This window comes from Balaenoptera borealis (genome assembly GCF_965194805.1).
Source record: "Balaenoptera borealis genome assembly, chromosome: 6".
In the NCBI taxonomy this organism is placed as follows: domain Eukaryota; kingdom Metazoa; phylum Chordata; class Mammalia; order Artiodactyla; family Balaenopteridae; genus Balaenoptera; species Balaenoptera borealis.
This window is the reverse complement of record NC_138863.1, coordinates 90,122,275-90,134,727: the sequence shown is the minus strand read 5'-3', so window position 1 is coordinate 90,134,727 and position 12,453 is coordinate 90,122,275. Positions and strand designations below refer to the sequence as shown.

Below are 12,453 nucleotides of genomic sequence, written 5' to 3'. Positions count from 1 at the left end.
TGTGGATATGTCACTTTCTAATTTTAGTTCTGTCAGTTTTTGCTTCATGTAGCTTGGAGCTCTTTTATGGGGTATATACAATTTAGGATTGTTATTTTTTTTGATGAATTATACCTTTTATTATGAAATATCTCATTTTATCTCTGGAAACATTCCTTGTCCTGCAGTCTATTTTATCTGTTATTAAAATATTCCCTTTATCTTATCAGTAAAGTTTGTTCTGTTTAACTTTTCTTATCCTTTGCTTTTAACCTGTATCTTTATATTTAACGTGGGTTTCTGGTAAGTTGCATATAGTTGAGTCTTGCATTTTTATCCAAACCAACATCTTCTGTCCTTTAACTGAAGTGCTTTTACTGCTTGTATTAAAAATAATTACAGATCTATTTTGGTTAATTATATCTATGATGTTCCTATATATTCCATTTTGTTTCTGATTTCCTGTCTTCTTTAAGATTACTTAAGTATTTTTTTTATTATTTCACTTTGTTCACTCTGTTGTCATGTTAACTATAACTCTTCCTATCTCTTAGCTGTTGTCCTCAAGCTTCCAATATGTATCTTTAACTTATCAGTCTAGCTTCAAATAACATTACTCCAGTTTATGTATCATTCTTTATGATATTTCTATCACACATTTTATTTCGACATATTTTATAAACTTGCAATACATTGTTTTTATGTTCCCTTTAAACAATTATCTTTTAAAAGATCCAGGTTTCTAGCTGGTATCATTTCTTTCAGCCCAAAGACTTCCTTGTACATTTCTTGCAGTACAAGTGTGCTACAATAAATTCTCTCATTTTTTGTTTACCATAAAGTGTCTTAGTTTTGCTGTACTTCTGCTCTGAAATCTATTTATCTGATATTTGCTTTCTTTCTTTTTATTAATGTTAGCATCCTATGTCTTTATCCATTTTTTTCACCTGTAATCTATTATATTCTTTATATATAAAATGGGTTTGTTTTAAGCAGTAGAGAGTTGGAACTCTTTTTTTTTTTTTTTTTTTCCTTTTTTCCAAACATCTTTACTGAAGTATAATTGCCTCACAATGGTGTGTTAGCTTCTGCTCCATAACAAAGTGAATCAGCTATACACACACAATATGTTCCCATCTCTCTTCCCTCTTGCATCTCCCTCCCTCCCACCGTCCCCATCCCACCCCTCTAGGTGGTCACAAAGCACCGAGCTGATCTCCCTGTGCTATGCGGCTGCTTCCCACTAGTTATCTATTTTACATTTGGTAGTGTATATATGTCCATGACACTCTCTTACCCTGTCACATCTCACCCCACCCCCTCCCCATATCCTCAAGTCCATTCTCTAGTGGGTCTGTGTCTTTATTCCCGTCTTGCCACTAGGTTCTTCATGGCCTGTTTTTTTGTTTTTTTCCCTTAGATTCCGTATATATGTGTTAGCATACTGTATTTGTTTTTCTCTTTCTGACTTACTTCACTCTGTATGACAGACTCTAACTCCATCCACCTCATTACACATACCTCCATTTCATTTCTTTTTATGGCTGAGTAATATTCCATTGTATATATGTGCCACATCTTCTTTATCCATTCATCTGTCAGTGGACACTTAGGTTGCATCTACATCCTGGCTCTTGTAAACAGAGCTGCAATGAACACTGTGGTACATGACTCTTTTTGAATTATGGTTTTCTCAGGGTATATGCCCAGTAGTGGGATTGCTGGGTCTTATGGTAGTTCTATTTTTAGTTTTTTAAGGAACCTCCATACTGTTCTCCATAGTGGCTGTATCAATTTACATTCCCACCAACAGTACAAGAGGGCTCCCTTTTCTCCACACCCTCTCCAGCATTTATTGTTTGTAGATTTTTTGATGATGGCCATTCTGACTGGTGTGAGATGATACCTCATTGTAGTTTTGATTTGCATTTCTCTAATGATTAATGATGTTGAGCATTCTTTCATGTGTCTGTTGGCAATCTGTATATCTTCTTTGGAGAAATGTCTGTTTAGGTCTTCTGCCCATTTTTGGATTGAGTTGTTTGTTTTTTTGATATTGAGCTGCACGAGGTGCTTGTAATTTTGGAGATTAATCCTTTTCTGTTTGCTTCATTTGCAAATATTTTCTCCCATTTTAAGGGTAGTCTTTTTGTCTTGTTTATGGCTTCCTTTGCTGTGCAAAAGCTTTTAAGTTTCATTAGGTCCCACTTGTTTATGTTTGTTTTTATTTCCATTTCTCTAGGAGGTGGGTCATAAAGGATCTCGCTGTGATTTATGTCATAGAGTGTTCTGCCTATGTTTTCCTCAAAGAGTTTGACAGTGTCTGGCCTTACATTTAGGTCTTTAATCCACTTTGAGTTTACTTTTGTGTATGGTGTTAGGGAGTGTTCTAATTTCATTCATTAACATGTAGCTGTCCAGTTTTCCCAGCACCATTATTGAAGAGGCTGTCTTTTCTCCATTGTTTATGCTTGCCTCCTTTATCAAAAATAAGGTGACCGGGGCTTCCCTGGTGGCGCAGTGGTTGAGAATCTGCCTGCTAATGCAGGGGACACGGGTTCGAGCCCTGGTCTGGGAAGATCCCACATGCCACGGAGCAGCTGGGCCCGTGAGCCACAACTACTGAGCCTGCGCGTCTGGAGCCTGTGCCCCGCAACGGGAGGGGCCGCGATAGTGAAAGGCCCGCGCACCGCGATGAAGAGCGGTCCCCGCACCGCGATGAAGAGTGGCCCCCGCTTGCCGCAACTAGAGAAAGCCCTCGCACGAACCGAAGACCCAATACAGCCAAAAAATAAATAAATAAATAAATAAAATAAAAGTAGCTATAAAAAAAAAATAAAATAAAAAAAAAAATAAGGTGACCATATATGCATGGGTTTATCTCTGATGTTTCTATCCTGTTCCATTGATCTATATTTCTGTTTTGGTGTCAGTACCATACTGTCTTGATTACTGTAGCTTTGTAGTATAGTCTGAAGTCTGGGAGCCTGATTCCTCCAGCTCTGTTTTTTTTTTTTTTCTCAAGATTGCTTGGCTATTCAGAGTCTTTTGTGTTTCCATACAAATTGTGAAATTTTTTGTTCTAATTCTGTGAAAAATGCCAGTGGTAGTTTGATAGGGAATGCATTGAATCTGTAGATTGCTTTGGGTAGTATAGTCATTTTCACAATGTTGATTCTTCCAACCCAAGAACATGGTGTATCTCTCCATCTGTTTGTATCATCTTTAATTCCTTCATCAGTGTCTTATACTTTTCTGCATACAGGTCTTTTGTCTCCTTAGGTAGGTTTATTCCTAGGTACTTTATTCTTTTTGTTGTAATGGTACATGGGAGTATTTCCTTAACTTCTGTTTCAGATTTTTCATCATTAGGTGAATAGGAATGCAAAAGATTTCTGTGCATTAATTTTGTATCCTGCTACTTTAACAAATTCATTGATTAGCTCCAGTAGTTTCTGGTAGCATCTTTAGGATTCTCTATGTATACTATCATGTCATCTGAAAACAAGGACAATTTTACTTCTTGTTTTCCAATTTGTATTCCTTTTATTTCTTTTTCTTCTCTGATTGCCATGGCTAGGACTTCCAGAACTATGTTGAATAATAGTGGTGAGAGTGGACAACCTTGTTTTGTTTCTGATCTTAGAGGAAATGGTTTCAGTTTTTCACCATATAGAATGATGTTGTCTGTGGGTTTTTCATTTATGGCCTTTATTATGTTGAGGTAATTTCCCTCTATGCCTACTTTCTGGAGGGTTTGTATCATGAATGGGTGCTGAATTTTGTTGAAAGCTTTTCCTGCATTTATTGAGATGATCATATGGTTTTTTCTCCTTCAGCTTGTTAATATGGTTTATCACATTGACTGATTTGCATATATTGAAGAATCCTTGCATTTCTGGGATAAACCCCATTTGATCATGGTGTATGACCTTGTAATGTGCTCTTGGATTCTGCTTGCTAGTATTTTGTTGAGGGTTTTTGCATCTATGTTCATCAGTGATATCGGCCTGTACACTTTTCTTTCATTGTGACATCTTTGTCTGGTTTTGGTATCAGGTTGATGGTGGCCTTGTAGAATGAGTTTGGGAGTGTTTTTCATTCTGCTATATTTTGGAAGAGTTTGAAAAGAATAGGTGTTAGCTCTTCTCTAAATGTTTGATAGAATTCGCCTGTGAAGCCATTTGGTCCTGGGCTTTTGTTTGTTAGAAGATTTTTATCACAGTCTTTATTTCAGTGTTTGTGATTGTTCTCTTTATATTTTCTGTTTCATCCTGGTTCAATCTCAGAAGGTTGTGCTTTTCTAAGAATTTGTCCATTTCTTCCAGGTTGTCCATTTTATTGGCATACAGTTGCTTGTAGTAATCTCTCATGATCCTTTGTATTTCTGCAGTGTCAGTTGTTACTTCTCCTTTTTCATTTCTAATTCTATTGATTTGAGTCTTCTCCCTTTCTTTCTTGATGAGCCTGGCTAATGTTTTATCAATTTTGTTTATCTTCTCAAAAAACCAGCATTTAGTTTTATTGATCTTTGCTATTGTTTCCTTCATTTCTTTTTCATTTATTTCTGATCTGATCTTTATGATTACTTTCCATCTGCTAACTTTGGGGTTTTTTTGTTCTTCTTTCTCTAATTGCTTTAGGTGTAAGGTTGCATTGTTTATTTGATATGTTTCTTGTTTCTTGAGGCAGGATTGTATTCCTATAAACATCCCTCTTAGAACTGCTTTTGCTACATCCCGTAGGTTTTCAGTCGTCGTGTTTTCATTGTCATTTGTTTTTAGGTATTTTTTGATTCCCTCTTTGATTTCTTCAGTGATCTCTTGGTTATTAAGTAGTGTATTGTTTAGCCTCCATGTATTTGTATTTTTACATATTTTTTTCCTGTAATTGATATCTATTCTCATAGCGTTGTGGTCAGAAAAGATACCTGATACAATTTCAATTTTCTTAAATTTACCAAGGCTTGATTTGTGACCCAAGATATGATCTATCCTGGAGAATGGTCCATGAGCACTTGAGAAGAAAGTGTGTTCTGTTGTTTTTATCAATAAAGTCCATCTTGTTTAATGTATCATTTAAAGCTTATGATTCCTTACTTATTTTCCTGTTGGATGATCTGTCCACTGGTGAAAGTGGGGTGTTAAAGTCCCCTACTATGATTGTGTTACTGTCGATTTCCCCTTTTATGGCTGTTTGCATTTGCCTTATGTATTGAGGTGCTCCTATGTTGGGTGCATAAATATTTATAATTGTTTTGTTTTCTTCTTGGATTGATCCCTTGATCATTATGTAGTATCCTTACTTATCTCTTATAACAGTATTTATTTTAAAGTCTATTTTGTCTGATATGAGAATTGCTACTACAGCTTTCTTTTGATTTCCATTTGCATGGAATATCTTTTTTCATCCCCTCACTTTCAGTCTGTATGTGTCCCTAGGTCTGAAGTGGGTCTCTTCTAGACAGCGTATATATGGGTCTTGTTTTTGTATCCATTCAGCCAGTCTGTCTTTTGGTTGGAGCATTTAATCCATTTACATTTAAGGTAATTATCGATATGTATGTTCCTATTCCCATTTTCTTAATTGTTTTGGGTTTGCTATTGTAGGTCTTTTCCTTCTCTTGTGTTTCCTTCCTAGAGTAGTTCCTTTAGCAGTTATTGTAAAGCTGGTTTGGTGTTGCTGAATTCTCTTAGCTTTTGCTTGTTTGTAAAAGTTTTAATTTCTCTGTGGAATCTGAATGAGATCCTTGCTGGGTAGAGTAATCTTGGTTGTAGGTTTTTCCCTTTCATCACTTTAAATATGTCCTGCCACTCCCTTCTGGCTTGCAGAGTTTCTGCTGAAAGATCAGATGTTAATCTTATGGGGATTCCCTTGCATGTTATTTGTTGTCTTTCCCTTGCTGCTTTTAATATTTTTTCTTTGCATTTAATAATTGATAGTTTGATTAATATGTGTCTTGGCGTATTTCTCCTTGGATTTATCCTGTATGGGACTCTATGTGCTTCCTGGACTTGACTATTTCCTTTCCCATATTAGGGAAGTTTTCAACTATTATCTCTTCAAATATTTTCCAGGCCCTTTCTTTTTCTCTTCTTCTTCTGGGACCCCTATAATTCGAATGTTGGTGTGTTTAATGTTGTCCCAGAGGTCAATGAGACTGTCCTCAATTCTTTTCATTCTTTTTTCTTTATTCTTCTCTGCAGTAGTTATTTCCACTATTTTATCTTCCAGGTCACTTATCCGTTCTTCTGTCTCAGTTATTCTGTTATTGATTCCTTCTAGAGAATTTTTAATTTCATTTATTGTGTTGTTCATCATTGTTTGTTTGCTCTTTAATTCTCCTAGGTCCTTGTTAAAAGTTTCTTGTATTTTCTCCATTCTGTTTCCAAGATTTTGGATCATCTTAATATCATAACTCTGAATTCTTTTTCAGGTAGACTGCCTATTTCCTCTTCATTTGTTTGGTCTAATGGGTTTTTACCTTGCTCCTTCATCTGCTGTGTGTTTCTCTGTTTTCTCATTTTGCTTCACTTACTGTGTTTGGGGTCTCCTTTTCGCAGGCTGCAGATTCATAGTTCCTGTTGTTTTTGGTGTCTGCCCCCAGTGGCTAATGTTGCTTCAGTGGGTTGTGTAGTCTTCCTGATGGAGGGGACTAGTGGCTGTGTTCTGCTGGATGAGGTTGGATCTTGTCTTTCTAGTGTGCAGGACTGTGTCCGGTGGTGTGTTTTTGGATGTCTGTGACCTTATTATGATTTTAGGCAGCTTCTCTCCTAATGGGTGGCATTGTGTTCCTGTCTTGCTACTCGTTTGTCTTAGGGTATCCAGCACTGTAGCTTGCTGGTCGTTGAGTGGAGCTGGGTCTTAGCTTTGAGATGGAGATCTCTGGGAGAGCTTTCGCCATGTGATATTACGTGGAGCTGGGAGGTCTCTGCTGGACTAATATCCTGAACTCAGTTCTCGCACCTCAGAAGCACAGGCCTGACACCCGGCTATAGCACCAAGACCCTGTCAGCCACACAGCTCAGAAGAAAACGGAGAAAAAAAGAAGGAAAGAAAGAAAAAAATACAATAAAATAAAATAAAGTTATTAAAATAAAAAATAATTATGAAAAATAAAAAATTAAAAAGTAAAAGAAAAAAAGAAAGAAGACAGAAACGAAACCAAAAAACAAATCCACCAATGATAACAAGCGCTAAAAACTATACAAAAAACAAACAAACAAACAAAAAACGGACAGACAGAACCCTAGAATAAATGGTAAAAGCAAAGCTATACAGACAAAATCACACAAAGAAGCATACACATACATACTTACAAAAAGAGAAAAACGTGTGTGTGTGTGTGTGTGTGTGTGTGTATATATATATGTATATATATATATATATATATACATATATATATATATGTATATATATATATATAAAAGCAAACGGAGTAAGAGAGCAACCAAATCAATAAACAAATCTACCAGTGATAATAAACTCTAAATACTAAACTAAGATAAACATAAAACCAGAAACAAATTAGATGCAGGAAGAAAACCCCAAGTCTACATTTGTTTCCAAAGTCCACCACATAATTTTGGGATGATTCGTTGTCTATTCATGTGTTCCAGAGATGCAGGTACATCAAGTTGATTGTGGAGATTTAATCCGCTACTCCTGAAGCTGCTGGGAGAGATTTCCCTTTCTCTTCTTTGTTCACACAACTCCTGGGGTTCAGCTTTGGATTTGGCCCTGGCTCTGTGTGTAGACAGGACAGGGTTAAAGGAGCAGCTGATTCAGGGACTCTGGCTCACTCAGGCCAATGGGTGGGGGTACGGAATGCGGGGCGAGCCTGCGGCGGCAGAGGCCGGCATGACACTGCAATAGCCTGAGGCATGCTGTGTGTTCTCCTGGGGAAGTTATCCCTGGATAATGGGACCCTGGCAGTGGCATGCTGCACAGGCTCCCGGGAGGGGAGGTATGGATAGTGACCTGTGCTTGCACACAGGCTTCTTGGTGGCGGCAGCAGCAGCCTTAGCACTTCCTGACCATCTGGTGTCCACTCTGATAGCCACAGCTTGCGCCCATCTCTGGAGCTCATTTAGGTGGTGCTCTGAATCCCCTCTCCTCATGCACCCCGAAACAATGGTCTCTTGCCTCTTAGGCAGGTCCAGACATTTTCCCGGACTCTGTCCCTGCTAGCTGTGGTGCACTAGCCCACTTCAGTCTGTATTCATGCAGCCAACTCCGGTCCTTTCCCTAGGATCTGACCTCCAAAGCCCGAGCCTCAGCTCCCAGCCCCCACCTGTCCTGGCAGGTGAGCAGACAAGCCTCTCAGGCTGGTGAGTGCTGGTCAGCACCGATCCTCTGTGCCCTTCACACCCCTGTTGCTGCGCTCTCCTCCATGGCTCCGAAGCTTCCCCCCTGCCACCCCCATCTCCGCCAGTGAAGGGGCTTCCTACCTAGTGTGTCAAAACTTTTCCTCTTTCACAGCTCCCTCCCACAGGTGCAGGTCCCGTCCCTATTCTTTTGTCTTTTTTCTTTTGCCCTACCCAGGTACGTGGGGAGTTTCTTGCCTTTTGGGGAGTCTGAGGTCTTCTTCCAGCGTTCAGTAGGTGTTTTGTAGGAGTTGTTCCACATGTAGATGTATTTTTGATGTATTTGTGGGGAGGAAGGTGATCTCCACGTTTTACTCCTCCGCCATCTTGAAAGTCTCCTCCAAAAGTCTTTATTTTACCTATGCATTTACCATCTCTTGTGCTCTTCATTCCTTTGTGGAGGCCAGGTTTCTATGTTATTTTGCTGTTTTTTGAAGAACTTGCATTAACATTTTATGTGCAAATCTGCTGTGAAGAATTCTTTCAACTCCTGTGTTTCTGAAAAACTATTTTGTCTTGCTTTTTGAAAGATATTATCACCAGATAAAGAATTTTGGGTTGACAAGTTTTGTTCTGTTCATTTTACAACTTTAAAGATTTTGCTCCACTGTCTCCTAGATTTCATTATTTCCAACAAGAAATCTACTGTCATCCTTATCTACTGTCATCCTTATCTATTTTCCTCTTTGTATGTAATGTGTCTTTTTTTCTCTGGATGCTTTTGTGTTTTTATTGTTTTTCTTTTTTAATCACTAGTTTTAAGCAAATTGATTATGATGTGTCTTAGTGTAGTTTTCTTTGTGTTTCTTGTGCTTAGGTTTCATTGCACCTTGAATTTTAGGTTAGTAGTTTTCAAGATATTTGGACAATTTGGGGCCCATTATTTATTTATTTTTTCTCCCTCCTGTCTTCTCTCCTTTGGAGACTCCAATTCTATGTATATTTGGTCACTTGAAAACTTCCCATAGTTCACCTATGCTCTATTATTTCTCCCGATTTTATTCTTGGTTAATTTCTATTGCTATATCTTCAAATAATCTCATCTATTCAATATCTAACATGCCACTAATCTCATCCAGTGTATTTTTCATCTCAGGTAGTGTAGTTTTCAATTCTAATAGGTTGATTGATGTCTTTTTACTAAATTACTTGTTTCTACTTTACACAATACTTCCCTAGGCCAACGGTTCTAAGTCTGGAGCAATTTTACCCCTTGAGAGGACTTTGGCAATGGCTGGATAAATTTTTGGTTGTTGCAATGAGGGGAGGGCATACTGGCTTTTAATGGCAGAGGCCAGGGATTTTGCCAACTATTGGACATTGCACAGAACAGACCCCATGCAATAAAAAAACGGTTTTGATGTCTTTCTCTATTAATCCTGTTATCTGCATACTTTTTTACTTAGTTTTGATTGATTGATATTTTCTTCCTTAGTATGAGTTATATTGTTTTGCTTTCTTCCATGGCTGATGATTTTTGATTAGACAAAAGATGCTGTAATTTTTTTCCTTTTTTGATGGATAGTATTCTACTCTTAAAAATAATGAGATTTATTTTGGGATGCAGATAAGTTATTTGGGCACAATTTGATTCTTTCAGGTCTTGCTTTTTAACTTTGCTAGGTGGAATCAGAGATGCATTTAATCCAGGTCTATTTTTTTCCTTACTGACACAAGACCAATTCTAATGCTCTAATAATTTTTGGGGAGTTTGGAGGCTTTCCAATCTGGTTGTTGGAATGTGGTACCATTCCTGGTCTTGTTTTGATACTTGGCACTGTTCCCTCTATCCTTTCAGATGCAGGTAGTTTTCTCAGATGCATGTACTAAAAGGTAATCAACTGAACACTTAAGTGGTACTCTCTGGATGCCCCCAGAGTTCTTTTTCTGTGTATATCTGTCCCATTTGATACTCTGCCATGAAAACTTTAGCTGCTTTATCATCCTTGAACTCCCAGCTCCATATCCTCAACTCAAAGAGGTTTTGCTTTACCATCCTCCCTAAATTGTGACCTAGAAAACTTCTCTAGGCAGAAAACTGGAATGGGTCCACCAAGTTTATTCTCATATCTCAGGATCACCATCCTTTTTTGCTTTATGTCTATTGTCTTAGGAGTTGTTGTTTCATGCTTTTATTTTATTATTTTATTCATTATTTTAGGATATTGTAAGCATTCTATATTGGGTATCTATTTTTTGGTATCTTCCTTTAAACAGTTTTATTAACTAGGCAGTTAAGTTTCTCATAGATCAGCTTGAGCTTTTCCAGACTTTTTTTTTTTTTTTTTTCGTTTGAATACATATTTCCAGGTTTTGTTAGGGCATGTCTGGTGTCACCTTTATTCTAGGGCTAGTTTAGCCTGACTATTAAAGCATGACCCTTCTAGGGCTCTACTGAATGCCTTACATGTCAAACAAGGTTTTGTCACTCTTACTGTTTAGAACTTAAATGTCTTCTAGCTTTGTGTGGGAGCTGGGAAATATTTACCTTACAGCTTTTGGTAGCTATTCCTTCCCTGGTCTTGCTGAGTCTCATCACTTTAAATGTAATTTTCTCAAAGACCTGTTTTTTTGACAGTCCCTCTATAGTCTGACTCCAGTGACCATTATACTATTTAACGAAAATTTATAATTTTCATTAGAAGGAATCCTCACAATTTGTGATGATGTATATTTTGGTGTGATTACATGATTAATGAATCTCTCTAAAATCAACGTTTGATGGGGCTCCAGGGTTAATTAGAAGGAATCTAAACTTACAAGGTTAAGGATATTACCTTTCTTTGCTCACCATTCTATCTGAGTGTCTGTTAAAGTCCTGGGCACAGAGAATGTGCTCAATTAAAACTTAGTTGAAAGAATAAGTTCATGAATTCACTCTGTTGCTCTTCAAGAAATATTTGGTGGGTTTTTTTTTTTTTTTGGCCTTATCCTTGAGAGTAAGTAAAAGAAATAAACACTATTTTTGCATTTACCTGAAAATATAATTCCGTGAAGTAAAATAAAATACTGTTTATAAGATCATTTATTATTCCTTAGTCCTGTAAGTAGGTCTTATCTCTGCTAATGCAAAATGTTTTCCTCAGAAAACATAATTCCATCATTTCCCCAAATGAAATAGGAAACAGCATCAACAAAAATAAAAACATCAAAACCCTTTGAAATAGTTTAAAGTAAATAAACTCCCAGTTATCCAGCAAATACCAAACTAACTTAATCCATTAGCACATTTGAACATGTTTCATATGGGATTTCACTTTAAAGTTAGTTACAAATCTCCCTAAGTTAATCAAGAAGAGTTAATTTCCTCATCTGAATTGAAATCTCCTGCCTCAGTGTAAAAAGTCTTTATGGGACAAATTTTAATTCCAACTAGGAAAATGTTCAAAAAGAAAGTGAAAGACAAAGACATTTAAAGACAAAAAATCAATACATTATAAGAATCCAACCCCCAAACTTTGATGGGTGGTTGGCATCTACTTATGATGGAGAAACCTAGAAAAAATACCACTCCCAGGTACCTGTACAATAGCTACAGCATCAGCAGCAACAACAAAAATCTGTTATCTACAAAATCACAATATCTCTTGAGAACAACCAAGGTTAGAAAACAACCACCTAATTTGAAATCTAGGGAAAGACAGATGCTTCTCAGAAGAGATTGAATACAAACACTTGTTTTTCTGTGATGGATGCCATATACATAAGTAAAAACAATTTAGCTCAACATTTTAATGAACATAGACTACCATAAGATTGTGACACAAAAGGAATTTGATTCCATCATCAGGCTCTTCTCCATAGACTGGAAACCTTTCACAAGAAAGATTGGTGATGGGGGAAAATGAGAGAAAGCCTCCTCCTGGTATAGGCCTAGTGGATGGTAACAGCAGCCTCTGAGGGGGAAAGTACACAGCCCTGTCCAGATCTTTCTCCCCTATTTCTTCAGCAGAACAAAAAATCCCTTTTAAGCTGCTGAGGCAAGAGTCACAGACCATTCGCTTTTAAAGCACTGGTGAAGACCCAATGCAGTTAGAGGAAGGGAACACAAAAGAACTTTCTACCCCCAGGGAAGAGACAGAAAAATGTTCTTGGTCCGACCATTAGA

General features: G+C 37.4%; 1 long non-coding RNA gene across 1 annotated transcript; it reads left to right on the top strand.

Moving 5' to 3' along the window:
* The first annotated feature begins 998 nt into the window (after positions 1-998).
* On the top strand, positions 999-7,355 carry LOC309630511. Its single transcript, XR_014245725.1, has 2 exons — positions 999-2,473; positions 2,837-7,355. It is a non-coding gene; the product is annotated as an uncharacterized lncRNA (long non-coding RNA).
* Positions 7,356-12,453: the final 5,098 nt, after the last annotated feature.